At 40.1% G+C, this 21,166-nt stretch overlaps 2 long non-coding RNA genes across 2 annotated transcripts in view; one reads left to right on the plus strand and one right to left on the minus strand.

The window, feature by feature from the left end:
* The window catches only part of LOC138687091 (uncharacterized), a 140,543-nt gene extending 127,001 nt beyond the window's left edge, over positions 1 to 13,542 (plus strand). The window contains exon 3 of the long non-coding RNA XR_011326426.1: positions 13,052 to 13,542. This is a non-coding gene — a long non-coding RNA (uncharacterized lncRNA). The remainder of the gene's footprint in view (positions 1 to 13,051) is intronic.
* Positions 13,543 to 16,555: 3,013 nt separating this feature from the next.
* Positions 16,556 to 21,166, minus strand: part of LOC138687260 (uncharacterized) — a 28,492-nt gene continuing 23,881 nt past the window's right edge. Inside the window, exon 3 of the long non-coding RNA XR_011326523.1 lies at positions 16,556 to 16,660. This is a non-coding gene — a long non-coding RNA (uncharacterized lncRNA). The remainder of the gene's footprint in view (positions 16,661 to 21,166) is intronic.

Below are 21,166 nucleotides of genomic sequence, written 5' to 3' on the forward strand. Positions count from 1 at the left end.
TATGCAGTGATCTGAGTGCATTGGTGCCTAACAAGAGAGGAAAGGTCTATGCTGGGGGAAAGAGAGAGAAAAAAGAAAAGTTTGAAACTGTATTTGTTTAAAGAAAGAAATCCATCTTTTTTTTTTTTTTTTAATGAGGATAAAACTACTCTCTCCAGCTGCATACAAATGGGAAAGCATCTCACATATTAAAATGGAACTGGGACTTTCAAGTACTTCACTCAATATGCAGAAAATGATACTGGATGTTGACAGCTTTTCTCTGCAAAGACGACAGCTGTGGGGGTCCTTTTATTAGACAGTATAAAAAAAAAATCCTAAAGTGAAGTTTTCCCAAGTAAATAGGCAAATATTCAATAAAACAATCAAGTGCTGGTTTTATTTTGCTGTTCAGTATGGAGTTTGTTACATTTCCCGCAAATAATACACAAAACAAATCCCTTTTTAGGACTGTGGGAAGTACTCACATATGACAAATGGTGATTGGTATATAGATGTGCTGAGCTGGTAATGTCTGTGTTCTCTAGAGCCTATGAATCATCTGACAGTGCCAGTGTGATGTTAAAGTAGAACAATATTTTCCTTTTCCATTCTGGAATGCCCTGAACTTTCCAGAACCAGGGAGCCTTCCTTATAACTAGAGATGATGCCCTGTGAAACCACGAACCCTGTCTGTTCCCAAAATCACGTGTGAACTATACATACTGCATGTGTGAGCTATATGTATTGCCCTCATTCTTGTACATGTATCCCCAGTAGAGAGCCAAATCCTGGACTCAAACACTCAGAATTATGTGCCAGCTTCTAGTTAACTTGAAACTGCATTATCCCCATTTCTCCATGGCTGGGATCAGTTTGGGAGCTACCCCTAAAGGCAAACTCATTGAGTTTAGATGCAAAGCGACTGTTGTGGAAGTATTTTGGCTCAGGAACTGCTTCCTCCATGTCCTAGTCAGCTGACGCTGAAAAGACTCATTCTAAAGTAGTTCTACGGGGATTTTTTTAGTCTTCCCCAAGAAGACGGACATGTTTGGGAAAAGGATAGTTTATACTGTTGAAAGTGATGGTTGTATCTTTCACAGAATATTTATGATCCTTGTGTGAGCATCTGGGACACAAAACAGTTAATATGCAAACAACAGAGTTAACTAGGATATTACAGAACATCAGCAAACATATACAGTATAAATTTGACAGGTGATACATGGAGATAAAAATCAGCCTGGCAGCTCTTAATTTCCATTTCCATTCAAAAGGCGACTTCCCAGAGGTTAAGTACTGCTCCAAGAAACAGCTGCACCCATGCTTTACCTCTCACAGATTCAAGAAGGACATTTGCATTTCAGGGAAGGAATGCTTTTTCCCTAAAACTTCATATATTATCTGTCTTGGTTTTTCCTCTCTTAGTTGCTTTCAATCAAACCAGAGTTTTCTTTGTTGTTTGTCTTTCTGTGTTTGCTTGCAGAGCTACAGTTAAACACCAATTATAACTTGGATAGGTGACAGTGTAATGCCACTCCTGTTTAACTCTCTTTTTCAAGTCTTAATAATGTATGTCTTAATCATAGTGACTGTTAAGCTATCACATGAAAAGCCAAATGTATCAAATGTAGATGCTATTTTAGTTTAAAATTATTGCCATTTAAGAAAAGTAGGAGGACCGATGAAATTGATATACTGAGAGGGTTTTGTAAATCTCTGCAAAGACACAGGAACACATTGCATAGTGCAATGTGCATTATGTCTGCAGCTAGTTCTCATTTGGAAATCCTTACATAGTTTTGAAAATTCATGCCATTTTATCTCTTTAAAATGTGTACTTTGTTCCTCACTTTCTACAGTGGTAGAAATGAGAGGCTAAAATCATCTTCATGGCTTGTTTGATGAGTTATTCCGCTGGCTCATCCTTTACCTCATGTGAAATACAAACACCTCTCTTTGCCACAAAGACCCTTTGAAGATTACCCCATTCTCCCTAACTAGCTGACTTTTGTGTCTGACCTCCATCAGCACTTAATGAAGGGATATCAGCTAGCTTAATTAGCCAATACCGCATTTTCTGTCAAATCTCTCCTAACCTATTTTACCATGTCTACAGAAGGCCCAGATTGTCACCTATAGCTCAGCAAGAGGCAAACTCTAGTTGCTCTTCCCTGACTCACCTTCCTCTATTCCTCTTCTATATCCACAAAGCTAACTAAGGTGAGACAATTTATTGCCACTTGATTGACTCTTATGCTATATTCCTACTGGGATTTCAGTGCCAGCTGGGGCTTCTCAGTGCTAGAATAACACACGTTTCATAAAGTAAATATAGAGAAGGAAGGGGATCGGGCAGGAGTCAGGTTGCCCACAAATGTTGAATAATGGGACTGGAAGAAATGCTGCAAGTCACTGTAAGCTGAAAGCTTACATTAACATCTCTATTCTATAATTATATGGTACACTCAAAGGTTGTTAGCTTTGGCGGCCGTTGCACAGTAAAGATGCATTAGAGTAATTATATTGTAATGACAGAAGATCATGAGTTAAAGATGTTGTGAATCCTGTTAGTATACACATCTGAAATTGTTTGGAGCTGATGTGGGAATATCTACATGGAATTTGATAGCACTGATACTGTAATTAAAGCTGAAGAGATGGGGTTTGTACTTATTTCCTACTGCTGCCTGTGAATATTAATTAGCTCATGTAACCACCTGACCCTAGCAATAATCAGTTCTGTTAGATAAAGCAGGAGGGAAAATGTGAATTGCCCACTAAATATTTATTAAGAAAGCCAAGAAGAAAACAGCCCAGTTATGATAGAGAATAGAGGCTCCCAGAAGCCCAAGTGCCTCCTCCCTGGTGGAAGGAAGAGCAGAATCTTTCCAGTTTCCTCTGGCCTCTGCTTCGTGGAGGACAAGGACATTTCTGGCACCACACAGACAACAGGAACACACCTGGTTTGGCACACAAATGAGTAAAAGAATCACAGGTCTGCAGAGATATCAGATTTCTGAGGACAGCTGAGACTTTTTTTCCTGCTTGCCTTCCTGCCTGCATAGGCTGTAAGGAGGAGACATGACTCCAGAAGGCCAAAAATATAAGTCAAAGTTAAAGAGCTTCCCTAAGTCTGGACACCCTGGGTAGACATATGGTACTCTTTCTGAGGGCTTCAGCATCACCCTCAAAGAGAAGGGAGATGATTATTTCATCACTTGCAAAGATGGGATGAAAAAGTACAGGGGGAAACCCTGCATCTTGTACTGGGGAAAGCCCTAAGAATTAAACTAAATAAAACTAAAATTCTAGCCCCAAGTCCTAGGCTGCCTGGCAATTGTGTCTGCCTGACAAAGCAATCCTTTTCACCATTCACACTAATAGCATGGTGTGAGCTTTGGAGAGACCCAGAAAATTGGGTTCAGGGGAGGAATTTGAATGCGTGCTTTTTAAAGGTGGCAAGTAAAAGCCATGGAGAAAATGAAGATTTGTCTATATCTGCAGCATAACTAGGTAGCTCTGTTTCTCTCCCCATTAGGTCCTGGTCTTGTTTGCTGCAGCAGCAGCCTTCCTAATGGTCTCCTGATAAGACTCATTATAGAGTTCATATTTTTGTTTTCTCACATCTCCCTCATTTCTTCCTATCACTGTGCCCTCCCCAGTCATAAGGATTAGATCACCTATGATATAAAGTCTTTGGATTCTGTGTGGTGGGACAGACTGTGTTAAAAAAAATGCTGTGTGCCTAATTGCTTTGGGGTTGGCTAGGTAGTAATTCTCAGAAAAGGTGGTAGAGCACGATGCTGCTGTGCACTGGTGTCTGGTTACTGCTCTGCTGGAGATCCGTGAGCAACAATAGCACTGCAAGTCCTCTTTCTTCTTTCCTGACAGCACCACAGTACCTGTATCTTAATCAGTCAGTGTCAGACAGTGTCACAGGCTCCAAATGCTCCTTTAAGCAAAGCACAGCACAAATACCTCCCCGCTGCTTGTAGCTTAGGTTACCATTACTAGACGAAGCTGCCTGATGTAACACTTAAATGCTCCAGACAGGCTGAAATCTTCAGAAGCGTTGGCACCAACATGTGTTCAGATGAAGAGAACCCTCAGTCCCAGGCCAGGCAGTTTCTGTGCTCTCGTGACTCTGGCAGAAGCTGCCACCACTGCTACCCTGCTAGTAACAGCACAGACAGGAGGCAGAGCTGCTGCTGGAGAGAGGGGACAAAAGGAAAAGATCATTGTTGTGGTTGTTGATATAATTTTAGCCGCGTATGTTACAGAGAATGAGGAATTTATGTATATTTTATGCTAAAATAGTGCATGCCTCTCGGGCTATAAGGTTTGTAACTTTCATGACTGGCATGATTTAAATCAGGAAGGATGAAGGGGGAAACCTGCCCAAAATGAAATGGTGACATAAATATGAATTTTAGAGGAAACAGTGGAATAGCTGACGATAGGGAATAATTGTAGCTCTGTCAAAGGTAGAGTGTGGTTTACTGTTCCCAGCAGTGAGTCTAGCATCAAAGGGAATCCTAAATCTGAAACCCTTGGAAAGAAGTGGGTTATCAGCAGATACAAACTGATTCATGTAGAGAACAAAGAGAACACTTTGCGAGTGGGACAGCCTGGCATTTCCCAAGTCAGTGACAGCACTCTCTTTACTGAGCACAGAGAGAGTAAGCTTGGGCTTTTAGGCCTTTCACCATGTTTAACACATCTTCCTCAAGGCCCTGTACCTTCAAGGTATGAGTAAATAAGGCTTTATTTTTTAAAACTTTATGTAAGTTACATCTGTTCAGAGGATCCTGCTGGGAACGTTTTTAAGACCTGTGGTGTTAACACAGGGGTCTGGCGAACTGTGTTCACCCATGGGCGCTGAATATTTACAGCAGCTTTATTAAACTTCTGGCGTTTAAATGCTTTACAGAATAAGGGCCACCAATGATAAACTTCAGCAACTACACTTTGTTTGTTGGTTACCGCTTTATGGGCCCTCTTAATGCTGTATAGGCCTTCATTGTGTGTGGAAGAGAAATAATTCATTATTTGGAGCTACCCTGCTAGTAAGAGCACAGACAGGAGGCAGAGCGGCTGCCATAGAGATCTGACAAAAGGAAAAGATTGTTGTTGTGGTGGTTGGTATAATTTTAGTTGTGTATGTTATACAGAATGAAGAAACTAGGTTTAATTAGTGTGGAAATGCAGAGGAGTGATGATGGCTTTACACTAGGTCTTCCAATTTGATTGGGTCAGTCTTCCTCCAAACAGAGGATCTTTATGTGTAGAGGAAGGTATTTGGGATGCTACTTTTGTCTCAGATTTTCATTGAGAGTATTCCTTCTGTCCCCTTTTTGAACCAAAAACATTTCACCCCCTCAGGTTAGGAGCGTGCCTCAGCGTAGAGGCATGTCCTCCACAGCGTGGTCCAGCATTCAGGCAGATGTACCTGTGTCTTCCTTCTAGATGGTATAATGGCAACTTTAAGATGTCTCCTGCAAAACATGTACACAAATGGATGCAGAAATTAGTGGCACTTTTTTTTTATAGGCACAAGGCCGTTCACCCATTTGAGCTGTTTCGGGGTTGAGACCTTGTTTAGAAACAAGATATTGAGTAAAAAATAGTATGTTCAATTTTCACTTTTGAAATCTTATACAGATTGTAAATATTTTGGAAATGAGAAAGAATACAAAAATGCTCAAGTACTATATATTTAGAGGCCTCAGCTTTAGTAAAATGTTATGGGTTTATGAGGCTGCCTTATAATTCACTTCAGCTGCCCCCGAAGTAAAAAGACAGTGGTGTTTCAGGGGCTGATTGCAGAGGTCATAACCTTCCGCACACAACATATTGAACAATTCCATCATTCCTGCCTTCAAAGTGAATTTAGACTGACAGAGCAAAATAGAAAAAAATGCTTAATAAACTAAAGATTTTATTGCACACACACAGTCTCATAGGTATGCATTCAGCAAAGAGTGTGCATGACTCTGTAATAGGTACACTAAAAAAAGCAATCTGTTTGTATTAATATCCCTTTCACAACGCTGAGTAAAAAAGCCCTTTCCAGTTATTTTACTCTTCATCCTCATCAGCTTTACATTTGTTTGACTACAGTATTACCTTAGTAAAGAAACCTTGTTATGCAAAGTGATAAATATGAAATTTAAGAAAATGAATCTTTTATGGGTAGTAGTACATGCAGTGCACTGAGCCAAGCAAGGGATTCAGGAGGCATTGCTCTGGCAAGCACTGTCCTCCGTGCATGTCCTCTGGTGAGAAGAGAAACTTTCCGCTCTGCTGCCCCTCCAGCCTCCTCAAGAGCAACAACGGCGAGTGCTTCCAGGGGCCAACTCATCAGCCCAGACGCTAAATCAGCCCAAGAATTTTTAACTACAGGAGAAAAATGGATCACACCAGAGGATTTTCTCCTTGAAGAGAACTTCACTCTGTTCTAATCAGAGATGGAAATTTCTGAGATATTCTGGACTTCTTTAACTGTCTCAGCAGTTTAGTGCAATAAAAAATGGAAATCATGGTCATTCACTCTTCACCTTAGGCATAAGCATTAGTTAACCCTTTGATGTGATAAGATTTGTAAGGAAAATCCCTCAGACTTTCATCCCTTTGAAAAGATCCGTCACAAAACCATTTGATAAATCATGCCCAGTCTTTAGCACCCTCTCCTTCACAATACCCCCTGTGAGAAAGAGAAGTTTTAGTATCCCTCATTTCCAGATGAGCAGCTGAGCTCTAGGAGACTTAGATCAAATCCTCCAGGACATCAGAGTGCCTCAAAACAATTGAGACCCTAGGCCCAAAACTGACCCTCTAGAAGCTGGGATGAAGGATGGGAAGCAAAGCCTTAAATCCAAGGCACCATTCTTCTCCTATAGAGAAGTTTCTCACCGTAAATAATTCTTCATTACCAACACTTCTTTGCTAATTGTTTTTGCTTTGCAGTCTCACTGTTTCATTATTATGTTGTACAGCCACTGCTACCTTACTTTTCAGCCGTATGTTGTCAGTCATATTTTTGCTTCTTGTTGTTGCATTACTGTCAGGCTCTAAGCTGTTTATGAGTCCCCGAAATGTGAAATTTTGGTCTTGTTCAGTTTTCAGCTAACCCTGCTGCTTAGATGCAGCAATATCACATTTACTATAGAGAGTTTTATTTAAAAACCAATTGTGAATTACACTGAGGAATCTTCAGTAAACCATGACAATAAATAATGAGAGGATGTTTGCCTGGAAGACTTCTCCCTAATGAGGTTTGGTCTGAGGCAGGCATTCTGTTTGGAAGTCAGATACCTTGTTTCTTGAGGTTTTCATGTTTCTCCCTATCTAGCTGAGCTTTCTGAGAGATTTTGTTAATAATTGACTATGAGGTCACTAATGATTACACATAATGGGACAAGGCATGACCATGAACGTACTTGGGGTAAAAATAATTTTATGTGCAACTCCAAAGTCTAATATTTATTTATTTATTTGTAAACAAAAAAATCTTAACAATATAGCAGAGTTGTTTTGGAAGTAGGCAGAGCCAAGTGTGCTTAAAAAGAACTACAGACAGTGGTTAAGTAGAAAATATTATTATGGCCCACATTTCTTCAGAGAAGGGTTTCTGCTCTGAGGTGCACCTCTTTGTATTGTTAGAGTCTTGTGTAGGATTGTCCTGGTTTCAGCTGGGATAGAGTTGATTGTCCTCCTAGTAGCTGGTACAGTGCTATGTTTTGAGTTAGGTATGTGAAGAATGTTGATAACACTGATGTTTTCAGTTGTTGCTAAGTAGTGTTTAGTCTCAAGTCAAGGATTTTTCAGCTTCTCATGTCTAGCCAGCGAGAAAGCTGGAGGGGCACAAGAAGTTGGCACAGGACACAGCCACGGCAGCTGACCCAAAGTGGCCAACAGGGTATTCCATACCATGCGACATCACATCTAGTATGTAAACTGGGGGGGAGTGAGGGCAGGGGATCGCCGCTCGGGGACTAACTGGGTGTCGATCGGCGGGTGGTGAGCAATTACACTGTGCATCATTTGTACATTTCAATCCTTTTATTATTACCATTGTCATTTTATTAGTGTTATCATTATCATTATTAGTTTCTTCTTTTCTGTTCTATTAAACTGTTCTTATCTCAACCCATGAGTTTTACTTCTTTTCCCAATTTTCTCTCCATCCCACTGGGTGGAGGGGTAGTGAGTAAGCGGCTGCATGGTGCTTAGTTGCTGGCTGGGGTTAAACCACGACAAGGATCCATTCTCAAATGAACTTTCCTAAATGAACTCTCTCACTTTTGTAAAACTGTGGCGTTTGCATTAGTTCAAACGCAAAACCTCCAAAACCCGCCTTCCTTTGCAAGTACCAACCTTGCTGTCTGCTCCTTCAGTGATACACAGGATCTTTGCTAATATGGGTTTGTGGCATCTATGTGGATGAATAGTGGTGCCCTGAATATTCCACCAGTTCAAAGCTTCATCACTCTGTAAGGTACACAAAAACAATTTTCCAACACGGTATTTTGGACACTATTATAAGGATACGTATGTAATAGCAGTGGACCTATTTGCATATATACCAGTGGAGGTACATAAGATGCATGTGCAGGAAGAAGAAAATCTGTAGGGAATGATGTACAGCTTATCATGTTTCAGGAAGATCGGTGCAGTTCTACTGATGCTCGTTGAAACCCCTGGCATCTCGTATCACAAGCCTCTACATTAATTTCACATATGTTAAAAGTGGTACAATACTTCCTTGTAGGTTTACTTAAAGATCGATACAAATAAGAGAGGGAAATACTTTTTCACTTGAACAGCGAGAGGCATGAGTGTAATTACCTAGAGACCCAGGTTCCCTAGTCAGCTCATTAGGCCTGGAGAGTTACTTACTGGACGCTTCTTGGATTCTGCAGAATAAATGGACATCCAGGTTATTGGATAGGAAAGTCACCAGACTTAAGGATTCCCCTGTGGACAAATCCCCACAGATATTAAAAGGTAGTCCAAATGTACATATGGCAGACCACAGTTATCAAAAAGTAGTACGTATGGCAACTAGCTTTGGTTGGAACTTTCAAGCTAAATTAACCTGCACCATGACTTTGAATAACTGTATCGAGGACAAAATCTTCCTCCCTAGATGAGGTATTTAATCTCTGCTCATTAGTAGCTCATTCCCATACTGGGCAGAACTCTCCTTAAAGTAGATTAAAAGGGAAGAATAACATTGTCAGACTCCTAAACTGATAAAGCTGTCCCCTGATCTAAAGCAGCCCAACCATTTACTTAGTGCAGTGAGCAGCACATACTCAAGTTATGGAGATGCAAAATGGGAAAATCTGTCCCTTCGCCTCAGCCACACATCTGACAGCCCTTAGGCAGAAGACAGGTTTGAAAGGCATCTAACCAGTAGCTGCACACAGTGCCTGGTTCTTCAGGTAGTGCAAGGTTCGGCAGCCAAGTAAAAAAAAAATAAAAATAGCATCACTCCTTTCCTCCTTGCCTCCGGCAACATCTGCTTGTGTGACAAAGTGAAAGCTCAGTAGTTCTGCACTTCAAAACTAGTTTGATGTCTGACTTATATTCAAAGTGCTCAATAACTCTATGCTTTGCACTTACCTAACTGTTTTAATCTCTCACGGTGCAAGCAACTTGATAATGTAATAATCAAACAAAAGATTGACAGAGGATGTAGCAAGCTTAACATATCCCTCTGATTCTTCTACTGTGGAGTGATAGATACTTCAAGAAGAAAAGAATTCCCCTAGTGGCTTCATTGTTTTCCAGGCATCTTTCTAGATGAACTTTTCCAATGGTAAAATCATTACAAAGTAGAAATGCAATCTCTCTAAGGGCTAACTTGAAAACCTGGTCTAATATAAGGAGCTATAATGCAGTAATGAATCCTATAAGCAAAACAGGACTTTTTGTGAGGTGAGGTGAAGAAATGGGAGAAAATGTTGCATTAGGAGAGTTAAGCCAGAGTGTTATTTTTGACTGCCTTATAATTTGGGATGTTACAAAACCAAGGTCTCTCCAAAAGCTAGAGCCCAAACTCTACAATGAAAAATGCTTGAACTTGTGAGCTCTCATCTGCATTGTATTTTTGAAAATGAAAGGCAGTGCTGAGAACACTAGTGTTTGGGTATCTCTGATATTCAAATCTTGAATGGGATTCAAACACAGTATTTTCTGCTTCTGTTCCTTCTGAGCTTATTGCAGGGTGCATAATCCCCCAGTTACATGATGGAAAGAGGCTGTGGGTATTTTATGGCTACATAAGAAGAAGGTCCCTTCCCAATCACACTGCAGCTACATCAGGCCCTCTAATAAGCAATAAAATAATGCTTAAGCATACCTCTGCCAGAGAAACGTAGTGGGAATCCAGGCTGGTGTCATCCCCTCTGAGATGGCATATTGGGAATTTTTATATGCAAAAATAGAACAAAATCAAGCCCGTCCAAAAAGAAAACTCAAAACTTGCTACTGGGACAGGAAATGAGTAAGAAAAAATAAATCTTAGTGACAAAAAGCAAATTTCATTTCCAGCATGACAGAGAGGCAATAGTTAGATAGCTAAGTTATAGATTTACAATGAGAGTTCAGGCTATACAAAGTTTTGAAAATTACAGACACTTGAAAGAAATATTATTTGCTTTCATCCTTCTTAGAAAAAGAAGCAATTGCAATCAATTATGTTGTATTTTTAATATTGACTTCAAACTATTTGTAAGATTACTTCGTGTTTAATATTGCAGCTTACCCTCATATAAGATAAAAGCACAGTTTGCCTAGTTTGGAAAATAGAACTTAAGAACTGCCTTGTTCAAGTTGGAGCAAATCTAATAGTCATATGTGTAACAAACCACTGTGATAGTTCAGGACAATGCAATATCTTATGCTTTGGGTTTTTTTATTTAATTGTGATCAAATTAACATGGAAAAATCAGTTTCTAATTTATACAAATGCTCCTTGTATGTACTAAAATTTTTGGCTGTCTGAAATCATAGCATTTCTACTGTCCTCAAAAAAAGAGATTATAACATGATTCAGTGCCCTGCAATAAACGTAAAGCAAACCCACCACAACTGTACTTGGCAATTGTACCTAACTACTTCCCAGCAAAGCAATAATCTCTGAGAAAGGCCTGCTGTTTAAGTACTAAAATTATACTAGACGAACATCAAGGCTTAAGTCCTTGAGTGGAATGTGTGTAGCGTGAACGTGATTTCCTTTTCAGGTTTGATAAAACAACATTGCATTTTCCTTAAAAAAAATTAAATCTGGTTTTAATCCAAGAATTATAAACTACAAGAATTTAAGGGTCACTGAAAGAATAAAAATCTTTGAATAGTTGACAGAAGTGGAGACAGTTGAAAGCAGAAATAAGACTATAACTTTGTTACTATGCCATAACCACTCCCAAAAAGCCTTTGTGGGAAATGGCCTGGGTTGCTTGAACAGCCTCAAAGCAGGTAGTGGGACAAGGAAGAATTAAAGGTGTTAGTAAGCTGTCGTGTTACCTACAAGCACGCAAGGGTCTGCCTTCCTTTGGCATCCTTTGATGCAGTGAAGAAGTGATGTCTCCCTGGTGTACCAGCTAGCCTACCAGCTGACTATGAACATGCCTCAAAGATCTCTTTTAACTCTCTTCCAAGTTGCTATTATTTCCTTCCTTTTTATGCAATATGTGTCCTCTTCCAATATTGCAGCAGTCGTTATTAGGGAAGAGCATCTTTTAAAATATATATATATATATACACACACACATACACATACTATCTAATTATATATTATAACTTATATATTTATTATATTATTTGTATTTATATAATTTATACTTGTATAATATATGCTATATATTTATATGCCTATTTTATGTATTTACCTTTTATATATGTAGTCATATATTAATACTTTATATAGTATTTGTTTTGTATGTTTATGTTTTATATAGTAGGTAAATATTGTATGTGTATCATGTTACATTATATGTTTACTTATTTAGACTTCATATGGTTTGTGTGGATAGGTGTTAGGAGTTCTTATTTTTAAACTGTCAGCAATAGCAGCTGCCTCCATGGGCCCAGGCTAAGGCTGGTGCCAAGAATGGGTGTCAAAGGTCTGGAGTGAAGTGTTTGACCCTGTGTAAGTGATGCAGAGGCAGCCCAAGTCTGAAAAGCAAGGTTGTGCTGCTCTCACAGGGGTTACTTGCGGGTGGGTGCTCTGGGGGCGTGCTTGTTTGTTTTGTTTCAAGCACAAGTCTGCCTTGACTCCCAGGTGTCTGCAGCTAGCAGCACGCTAAATGCAGGTGCAATGCTCTCATAAAAGCAGCCAGCACCTGCCCTGCGGCTCCCAGGTCCCACGTTGACGGTACTGCAGCCACCACAGCCGAAGCAGGCACCTGCCTTCCGTTCAGCCCTGCCCCAGCCTGGCAGCCGTGCGGCCTGACTCCTTGGCTTGCACAGAGCAGGACACGGCTAATAAGGAGCAGGCTTTTGGTGTTGCAAAATTTTCCATCTGTTCTCAGGATTTATAATTACATGCAACTCACTGTGCACCTTCAGCGATCCATAATTGGTAGGCATTTGCCTCATTAATCATTCAGGTGCTGTGAGCCACTCCATGCACAACTGCAGAAGTTATGGCCAAATTTACATATCCTTACTGTGGGTTATATCATTTACCACGTGCAATTTTTTTGAACTGTGGTTGATTCTTGAGGACATTTGCAGTTACTGTAGCTCAGGGGTTTTTTTTAGTATCACGAAGTGCCACAAGATGGCACTGATTCCGAGGCACCTCGGCCTGGATGGCCTCCTATTGCGCGGGCATCGGCTTTGCCATTCATTGCAGCAGGTGCAGTTTGGGCTACTTTGGTCATTTTTTACTAACTAGCTGGTGGCTCCAACAGCACTCAGCTTTTCATGGTTTGATTTGTTTTAAGCCATGCCTATGAAATACTATGATTCTGTGACAATGCTGTGAAGCTTTGGGATTTAGACAGATTTAATTTTCTTATGTTATATGTGATGGCTGTTTGGTTGGGTTTTTTTTAAGGCCTGAGCCAAGCCATACAAACAACATACAAGGACCAGACTGCGGTAAGTAAGTCCACCAAGAGCTGTCATTTGTTACTCATTGCTAAATCAGGTGAGTTCTTATCAAAAGGTAGAAACCAGCAGTTGTGGGACACTCACAGGAGAAAGATTGTCTGCTTAGTTGAAGCACATACTGAGAAGTACTTGTAACTCCATTAGTACACAACTTGCTGCTCTGGTTGCTTCTTTCCGGAGCCTCTTCCTGCCACCACACTGGTAAGTCCAACACAGTTGCTCATTTTGCAATGTTTCTTAAGCACCTCCTGTACTTCAGCATTAGACACTCATCTCTAGGCCCTCCAGGTATTCCCAGTTGGTTCATAATGTTTCTTGTCATTTTGCTGTAATACTAAGATACTGTTCATTACTTTTGACCAAACTGTGCCTTTTAGGCTGGTTGTAGCATCCCAAATGGTGTTCCAGTGTCTCATTTGAATGTTGAGTTGCAATAACTGCTTTTGAATCCCTTCATTGTGATACTGGTTTTCAGTTTCACCCATGTGTAATAGCCTAACAAACATAGTGTATTATTTCATTCCTTTATTAAGTCATTTATTACACTGCACATTCTTTAACTGCATCAGAAAAGTTTCTGGATAAAACCAATTTACTGTCATCATTGTTTAACACACTGCTCTTACATGGATTGCTTTTCAGTAAATCCATACATTACAGAACCTGCCCAACACTAAAACAAGAATCTTTTCATTTAACAAACTTCTAGTGAAACCAAATTTTTATTTTGCCTGAAAACTGAGTTTGTTCTAATTACCAAAAGGGAAAAAATTCTCTTTTAAATGCCCTTCTCATCTATGAAAATATACACATTGGCCTCATACTGAAATACTACAAAAACTGCATTTCTTTAAAAAATACGATGAATCCCACAATTTTCCTGGGTTTGAATCAAGCTCTTAGTCAAGAGAAAATATAGAAATAAAAAATACAGACAGTACAAACATAGAACAGATGTTTACATTTAAACATACACCATTCAGCTGTTAAAAAAATGATTCAGACACCAACATATCAAAGGCATATTACTGACATATGGCGTCTGACATGCTTCCACAAATGAATACATGCACTGGCTTTGATGACAACCATGCAAATTATATCTTTCCACGTGAACAGTTTATCAGTCGATTTGTGCGTGTACTGGAACGCATCTTTTGGATTTCTTCTGGCAGACACACCATGCTATAACCATACAGTATGTCAAATCAAGAGAATGTGTGTCAAATCATTCACTCCCTCTTGTTTCCATTCAGATCCAGGGTAAGACTTTAAAGTGTGCGAGACCCAGCAAGCAGGTCTGCTTAGAAATGAGGTCCAGCTGGCCAGCCATGCTGCACACTATTGCATTACAGTTCCAGGAAGCACTCCTCCTGCTGGGATAGGGACCCTGTCTCCAAAAGAAGGGTCAGGGAGAGGACCCCCTAAAAGAGGGAAGAGTACCCTCTAAAAGAGCCAGACTACACAGCAGTAAATTTCAGCCAGCCACATCAGGTTGTTTTCTTCTTCCGCAGTGAAGATTTGCCCTGGTTCCTGCAGTCTTTCAGCATCAGTAAGAGTACAAAACCCAAGCAGAGTCTCCCATCAGTTGTCACAACATAGTCCTCTTTTGCTGCATTTGTCAGAACCATTCCATACCACCTTACCTCACAAAGGAACCCCAAGAACAGCAGAGCACAACCACTGCTGCTGCTGAGCTGTTCTCCCAGAGGCAGGCAAGCAGAGTAAATTAGACACAATGGGCTACTCCCAGTGCTATTCTCAAAACTGACAGCTTGATCTCCTTGACATATGGTTGGCGGTTTGAGCACACAGGAGGTTACTATTTTGCCATAGGAGAAATAGGTGTTAAAGCTTATTAATATGGGGATTGGTCAGGCTAAAGTGAGGCTACATGCCAAGGTACTCAAGTCCCGTCTAGACTTCAGCATGTTGCAGCAGAAAAAGCATCACTTCAGGTGCTGGGAGAGCTCTGTTGGCCAAAAATCGAGGTACCAACTTGGAAGCTCTTGAGGGGGCCCCAGGGTCAGCTATAGGGTTAAGGGAAAAGGGAGCTTTTAAGATTTCAGCTTTAGACTCTGGTGCCTAAATTCTGCCTACCTTCCTTTCTAGAAAGTCATCAGGGGGTAGTTGTTCAGCTTGGAGCCTGCAAAAGCAAGAATAAAATAAGCAAAGGCCATACTGAAGTTTGCATGGATACCAGCTGAGGAAGGTCAGGCTGTTGAGAGAGAGAGAGACTTTACTGTGCCTGCACATGTAAATAAACAAGAAAAAAAAAACAACCAAAAACCACTTGCTTAAAGCTAAATTAGCCCTATTGTCCTCGCTTCCCCAAAACAGCTCCAGCTCCAACCCTGAACTCAAGTTCATGGGCACTACCTAATTCATGTGTCCTAAATAAATATTCTTCTCTATTAAATAACTAACGTATTTCTGCATCAGAATATCCTTGAGGCTAGCAGCTAATTCATCATTTTAAACAAACACCATTCAACTGAAGAGGATTTCCCATAAATGCACTAAATAAGGAGAAATTCCAAAGTGTTATTCCTTCTCTGGCTACATTTATAGCGTAATGGGGTACACTTGCTGGTTCCACTGATGCCTGGACAAGGCTTTCAGTTCATCATAACTGGCTCACGTCCTGTCCCTTCAGAGCACAGAGAGCAAGCTGTCCTCCCTCCCTGGCGACATCTGTTCCTCAGCCCAAGGTGCTGAAGACAGGCAGCATGCTAACTGGCCTTCAGCATAAAAATGCCAAGTGAGTTGGGCTAGCCTTAAGTTGCAGGTTTGATTGCAAGAGGTCTGCCTTCACATTTTCTAGTCCCAAGCTTTCAGCCCTTAAATAAAAATACTGTTAGTGTTTATAGAATTTCCACAGTTTATTTTATCAGCCTCTCCTGTGTGATCTCTCTGGTATAGAAAAGGGAAAAAAAGCGCCATATATTGTCTTCTCGTCACTAGTTGGTCCTCCTTTAAGGATCCTGTAAGACATTTTTTGTGTATTGTTTCCCTGCATATGTGGGCAGCTTTACTACTTCATCCCCCTCAGGACCACTTAACAACATCAGCAAAGCAATTAAGTGTAGTTTTCAGGAAAATGCCAGAGGCATTACACTGTCTGGATGGGAGTCTCAACCCAATTATTTTCAGCTAGTTGTGAACTGTGGAAAGTGGACTTTACTTCATTATAACTTCAGTTCCCACTGATTAAAAGTCTAGTGTGTTACAGACGGTAAGGAAAAATGAAACAATTAAACTTTCCATCAATAAAATTGCTGCATATTCTTCAACATAGGGGTTTACTTCTCTCCAGAGGAGTGATTAAAATGAACTGATTGAACTATAATTTGATTGACTGAAGAGCCGCAATCCATTGCACTAAAGCTTAAATTCCATCTTATTGCTCTATTTAACTCTGAATATAAAAAATTACTGGCAGTCTTGCAAACCCCCTTATGCAGTCATCCAGCTGAAATTTCTTGCTGTTCACAGGCTGCGGTAGGTTCTGTTCTTTCTCTGCTGCGTGTGCATGATTCACAATGGATTGACACTGAAAAAGACACGATGATACTGAAGAAATTACATTAATACTGCTTTAAAAAAATTAGAAAAGGCCTGTTATATTATCAGGCATCTTGTACCTATTACATAATCGTTTGGGGATTCTAAACTCAACCACAGATAAAGTTAACCCAAGAGACTGGAGAGAATAATTGTCAGGTTATATACAGTTGTTGCAGCAAAAATTAGCATATTCTCCTGACAAAAAATGCAGCCTTGATGATGCACCTTCCTACTGCAGAGCTGTCTTCAGCAAGGTGTGAGGCTGCCAGATGCCCAGGTTTGTATGCATGCATATGTATGACCCTTTCCTTCTAGGAGATACTCGAGAGGCACATTTTGTCTGGTCTCAAGTGTAAGTTGTGCTGGCCTGGAATCAGGATGCCTGGAAACAAAGACTGTTTCTTTGGACTTGGGGCAAGTTTTTAAGGTTTGCTTAGTCTACAAGGCCTTCACCTCCACAGATGAAAAAGTGTGCTGCCAGAGTCAGGGACTATTGCACAGTGAACTCTAGTGAAAGCCAGTTAAGAAATGATGTGCTGCTTGCTTCTGTCAACAGACTACTATGATGTTTTGATACAGAAAATACCTAGAATATCGTTCCCCCTCTGAAAATTTAATTGAAATGCCATTTCCTATTATGAGTTTACCCCTCTGTTGTATGACACCTGCTTTCTCTATTCCCACCTTGTATTTTGAAATAAAACACAGTATTTTTCTTACAGCTGCACCACAGTAACATTGAGTAAGAATATAATACAGTGTTAAGTTGCAGCAAGAACACATTATATTGGTAACTAAATGAATCAGGCTGGCTAAGATGTGCAGATAAAGATGGGCAACAGCTGGGTTAAATACTTACTGCACTTCTTCTAACAAGCAGCTCAAACTCCAAATGAAGTCAATAGACTTTTTTTCCATTAACATCACCAAGAACCAGGGCATGTACTCCTTGAGCTGTAATATTTACTACCAAGCTCAGTTTGCTATTGAGCTTTGCACTTCTGGCAATGACTGATCTACAAGGCTGTCTTCATAGCTAATGACACCATGTATGTGATTTGTACCAGCTCCAACCCTGGGACATTGTTAATCACAGTTTTACAGGGATTTCTGACCACAGTCAAGGGTTACTAATTCACTAAGTTCTTTTGTTTTATTGTTTAAGCATAGGCCATACCAGAATTCGTCATATTTGTTAGCCAAAAGCTACCAAGACTGTATGGGAGTCATTGAGGCAGTATCGATCTGATAAAATGCTGCCGCCATCTAATTTAGAAGGAACACCTTTAACAAATTATATTTGGCACTTACTTAATGATTGTCTTGCATTATTGGTCTTTCCTTTTGTTTCCTCTTTCATTTTGATTACCAATTACTATAAATGTTATCCGCTACTCCACCTCACCATATGTAACTTTGAATAAAGATGTGCAGCAACAACAGTAACAGTAGCATTTTAAAGGGAGACAAGGGCAAATGCAGAACCACAAATTTGTAAGCATCTCTGGAGGCTGCAGGATGTTTGCTACATTGCCTGAGCCCAGCTTTATTTACACACATCAGAGGTATGCAGGGCCCCAGACAGTTTAAATGCCTACTTAATGCCTATTTAATCTTTCAGTTCTTACACAGACAAATTGTCTCAATTATAACACCACCTTTGTCTGCATAAAAGCTGCAGAAGAAGGTGCTGTGTTTGAAGTAATGTATATCTTATTTTCTTGCAAGACAAGAAAACAGCAAAAAGAGGAGCCCCAAGTGTGAAACTAGCCTTGAGACTTCTGTAATTCCTAAATGAGAAAGTAGCAGGGATCTTTCCTACAAACCATTTATTCATCTCTCTCAGTGCTCTTACATCCATGGCAGCACGCAGAGCCTGGGAAGGGGTTTTTTTTGTCATGCTGACATGAGTCACAAGAAATCTGGGGGGATGTGCAAACAATGTCAAGAGCAGGGCAGCACCTTCTTCCAAGCCCAGCCTGTGCAGGCACATGAAGGAAGAGGAACAGGCGTCTGGTGACCCAAGCAACTGCTTTAATGTGGTTCCCCAGAAAAACGTCAGCACCTGTATGGACAGGAACTTCCCAACAATTCCACCAGACTATGCTGGACTGGCACATCAGGGAAAAAATGAAGACTGATTCAAGCTGGATCTGTTTTCCATATCTGCAGGTATCCTGGCAGATGCACAGGAATAACCATTCGCAACTACCAAAAAGAACGTCATTTTGCTACGGATGCTGCAAATCACGCAAGTGACTTCTCTGTCCCTACCCTGTTAGAGAGAGGCATCAGAATTTTCTGTTTTTCAACAGCAAGCTGATTTCAAAATCTCTTAATTACAAAAATATATAAAAATATATTAGCCAGCATATTTATGTTTGAAAAATACAGCACTTCAATTACAGAGATACTGTAATTCTCAATTTTTAAGGAAATGTGATTACTGCAATTTCTTCATTACGTTATAGTTTCGCTATTTAAGAAAACATTATTTTAAAGGCACGGTGTTATCTGTTTATTTCACGCTGTTAAAACCCCAGCAAAACATGAGCAAATACTTGAATACTCTCTTCCTAGCAACCAAGGTCTTTCATCAGAAAAGCATCATATTTGCCTTTTTTCTGTACTTTGTATTAAGCCACATTTCGAGTTTGCAACCCTCCAGGCCATTCAATAATCATCAAATTCCTGGAATGTAATTTTAGGTGAAAGTCTAAGCCAGTGACTAAGCCATCGCTCTGTTAATTTTTCTCAAAAAATTTCATTAAGCTTTTTTTCAAAAACACCGCATGAGTAACAAGAGTGCCCTCAGCTTCAACGTTACAGGAAAACCATCTAACAAGCTACCCAAAATTACTTTGGGCCAAATTCCACATTGGATACATCCGAATCCCTATTTGAATGCCTGTGTCACCACTACTTACATATAACACTATGGTCACAGGGCCAGAGTCTCAGAATTCTGTGTATCCCTTACTTCAACTGACAGAAATATCAAGAAAATAATTTTAGGCACTAAGCCTCTTTACATTTACTAACCTGCTGCATGACTTAACTCTTCAAGTTACCAGCAGCATTTACGAAGTGCTGAGTTTCTGCAATTCCCACTGCAGTGAGTGCAAAATACAGATACGGAGTACTTCCTTGGGATTGAGCTCTGTCTTTAAAGACTGGGGTAGTGGTGATGTTTTTACTGAAGAAACAGGGTTTTGGATCTCTTAAGACCTTTGCAGGATGCTGGAGATCCAAAAAAAAAAACCAAAAAACAACCAAACCAACACCTCCCCCCCCAAAAAAAAACACACAAAAAAACCCCAAAACACCAAACACAAACCAGAAAATACTTACACTAAACAGAATCCTCTCCTTCTCTACATCCCTTCTTTTCTTATATAAGGGTAGGTTCTCCTTTCTTTCTCCTCTTATCTGAGGGAGACCTATGGTCTTTGCTAACTCTTCAAGAAATACAGAGGAGCAACTGGGAAATCTGTCTACCATGGAAAAGATGAAAGCTAGCTAAGTGAGAGGATGTGTCCTTCTCAACACTTACAGTGTGGTCAAAGAGCCAGCTCCCCCGCCTTTTCCCAAAAGAGGTTGCAGACAACTGTCCAGAAAAAAGTACACTGTCTCCCCAACAGTTCTGCTAACAGCAGGATATACTGCAGCACTCTTGACTGCTGCTGCCATGTCATTTCAGTGCCTCTGAGGTCAGCTAAGTGTATTAAATTAACGCTGTTCCCAGGCAAAGCAAAATGTCTGCAAACAGAATGGTGTAGCATAATAATGGGATATGAGGGTAGATACATGCCTAAACAGTAAACGTTTGGAAGGAGTGGGAAGCACTGGCATGATTCTGACTTACGTGACTTAGTGCCAAATGTACATTATCACACAGATCTCCCAGCAGATTATGTGTCTGTTCACCACCACTTAACATTTTCATAGCTTATTTCAGTACTTTTGCATTTGTTTCACCCTTAATAATTTATTTATGAGTTTAGGATTAACAATTTGAAGCTTCATTACAAACTATCCTGGGGGAATCTCACCTGCCTCGTCCCATTAAATTATTATTCCCAAATATCTAATTTACATTTAATAAGACATCAATTGAACATCAATAAAATAATAATGAATTAATAAACTACAGCTTCCTAGAAATACTAGTAGCTTAAATATGTAAGCAAACGCAGTGCACAGTCTGCAGCTCAGCTGTCAAATCTCTCTGAGAATATTTATCAGAATCATTTAATATTTAGAATATGACAATAAGCCATAAAAAAATGTTTAATTGCTATGGTCTTCAACTAATTCTTGTGATAATTGTGAACCATACCACCCTGTGAACCTATAAGGCAGAGCTGGGAAGTTACCAAGTGTTCTATAAGTAAGAAGGCTATCTATCTCAAAACACTGTTAAATGCCTAAGGGACTCCATGTTTCCATGAAATTAAACGGCGAAAGAATTTTGGTTTGGGTAAATAGTTTT

This window comes from Haliaeetus albicilla, chromosome 10, assembly GCF_947461875.1.
Source record: "Haliaeetus albicilla chromosome 10, bHalAlb1.1, whole genome shotgun sequence".
NCBI lineage: Eukaryota > Metazoa > Chordata > Aves > Accipitriformes > Accipitridae > Haliaeetus > Haliaeetus albicilla.